We start from the raw sequence: 2,874 nt of genomic DNA, 5'->3' as shown, positions 1-2,874 counted from the left end.
ATTGTTATTCCCATAGGAATTGAATTGTAGAATGCCAACCCAAGTTCGAAACCATAGAGGTGCTTTACAACCATGTTGATGCTAAGGATCTCATGATCATGTTCCTTGTCCTGTCTTGATATTTTTTATGAGGAACATGGGCATTAGCATCTCTGGAAAATCTGAATGTCCCATAGTAGATATGAAACCCTCCAAATTGGATGAATTTTATCTGAATCTAGTGGGATGTTAGTACTTGATTGGTATTTGACAATTCAACCCTCTTAAGTAGGGAAAGGTTTAGGGTTTAAAGATCCCCTCAGGCAGTCTTCACTTTTTCTTGTTTGTAGTTAGGCGTTCACTTGTTTTATTGGTCCATAACAAGTGTGCAAGAAAAATGGGATTATGGATTGCCCTCGCTAGACCAACAAAACATGTAAAGAGATCAAGAGGGATTTGGGATTTCTTGCTCCATTGACCATTAAGACATCTAGAGATCTCAAGAGTGTAGGTTCGGGCCTATCCTCATGGTTAGTTGTGAAAATATTTAAATGTTCCTCCCTGAAGCATATGAAAATCCCATCCAGAAAATCTGAAAGAGTCACTCGACTTCCACTTTTCTCTTCAACGTCGAGCTTTGGAGGCTTGGAAATCTTGTTGATCAGTTCTTGTGAGTAGTTGATATCCTCGATAACAATCATCAATCTGTTTGTTGTCTGTATGAGCAGCATGTGAAGTTCTAAATTGTCATTAACCTTGGTGAACTTTAGGTTGTATACATCGTAATTCATATATTTAGCTATGGTTGTAACCAGACTAGATTTCCCAATTCCAGGTGATCCATAGAGAAGGTACCCTCACTTCCAAGGATAGGCGACTCTGCTATGAAACTCTTTTCCTAAAATGAAATTTTCTGGGTCCCTTATGATATTTTGGGATAGAGAATTGAAAGAGGAGAGATGTTTGAATGGAACACTGCTCCATTCTGATCCACACCAATGAAAACCTCCTCTATTGTTGGTATAGAGAGTTTTCCCCCAATTCAATGTCTTCAATCCTAATCCATCCCACCATTGGTCTCTACTAGTATGGAGGGTTCTCTCCTTTGTTATCAGAAATGGGACAATAGCCACCATCCTTGGAAAAAAATGTAGGAGAAATGAGACAACACAAAAAACAATCGTTCTCTACTCTTGTTATCATTTTTATGGGTGAGACTCTCATTTTTTAAGAAACATATTATTTTCTCCTCAGTTTCTTCTCCATTTCGCGGTTCCATTCCCAACTCATGCAATTTCCTGTTAACTCACATTCCAAAAACTCATTTCATTTTTCCTTTTCGAGCTATGTAGTGTGCATGCAAACTAATGATTATGAAACATGAAAGCTATTAAGGCAAGTTTTGAGTCTGAATTTCAGTCTGCAATCATAGGAATTTTTTACGTTTGGCAGCCTCTACAACGCCCATCTCCATTGATTTGTTTGAGTACTGATGACCATTTCCCTTCCCACTACTATTATTACTAGACGAAGTCCTCGACACATACGCACACAAACTTGCCTTGCTCCTTTTTTGGAAGATCTATGCCATTATTGGGAAAAACATGCTGAGAAAATGACTTCCAAATAACATGATGAGCATGCATGGACCCTCTTTTCATGTTCTTTTGCAAGTCAATCCAAAGATGTAAATTCTAAATTGAAAATTATTCAAGAAACTTGTAAGTTCTCTACTCTTATTTTTTTTAATTTCTACTATATAAATAGAGGATTGAGAATTTGTCAGAAATGTAGTGTTGTAATAATCCAGCGTGGAAATTTTGTTTGCAAAATATTCTTTCAATGACCCTGCTAAAAAGTTCAGTGTGCTTCAAATTTTGATTTTGAGTTGGAGAAACTCATGGCGTCATGGCTTAATCCATACTCATAGCTGATGATGAATGCTTTGTTTTATATTTTTTCATATTATCCTTATTTTCTCTCTCTCCCCATTTATTGAATGCGAAACATCCTAACTCTGTTTCTCATCCCGTTGTTGTTTCTCATTTTGTTTTTCATTTCTTGTTTTTGGTAACATAGGATACAGGTAGATCGACTAGACCAAAACAACTTAGTCGATTTTTCCTTTGCTATCACTGAATTTAATCAATAATGCTAAAAAAATTGTTTAGATTCTAGATGAATCAAATGTGCCGCCAGTATGCTTGTGAACTTCTTCAATGATGCTGAAATATATGTTGCAATAGAATTTGAGGCGGACAGGGCTACGTGGTATTCTTGTTGTCACTAAGGATGTTTTTGTGCTGATTCTTTTCATAAAAAATTTCAATCATCTCTTTCTTTTTTTTTTCTTTTTCATTTTTAAATAATTTGTAGGTTTTGTTTATTTTCCATGAACCTTAGCATTACGAGCGATTTTACAGGAAACATAGGAAGTATCTTGTTAAACAAAACTTTTCTTGCTATCTAATTGTTGGGTCAATTTACAATGCAAGTTAACACAACTATTTAATTATCAATCCGAGCTTGTAAGCTTGGAAGCATGTCCAAAGTTTATGGATCTTAGTTGTAGTCAATTTTAGAAGATGAAATATAAAGATTGGAGGAAATTCATATTACAAATATAAAATCTAATTACATAATTTCTTATTCACTTATGTAATATACACAGGATGAGGCTCCTAACTTAGGAGAACCAGGTTGTCCTTCTCTACAATATTACTTCCATGAAGAGAAATCCCAAATCACTAATTAACAACAGTTTATGATGTAAAAGATATAACAGAAGAGGCTCCTAACTAAGGACATCCAAGATGTCCTTCTTCACACTTCTATTTTATCATTGTCACTATTTCTTTAAAACTAGAAATTTAAAAATAACTTTAAACAAGGAAA

The sequence above is a fragment of the Pinus tabuliformis genome, chromosome 8 (genome assembly GCF_031772625.1).
Source record: "Pinus tabuliformis cultivar Carrire ecotype Pingquan chromosome 8, CPIR1, whole genome shotgun sequence".
NCBI classification, from domain to species: domain Eukaryota; kingdom Viridiplantae; phylum Streptophyta; class Pinopsida; order Pinales; family Pinaceae; genus Pinus; species Pinus tabuliformis.
Note: the sequence above shows the minus strand (reverse complement) of the source record.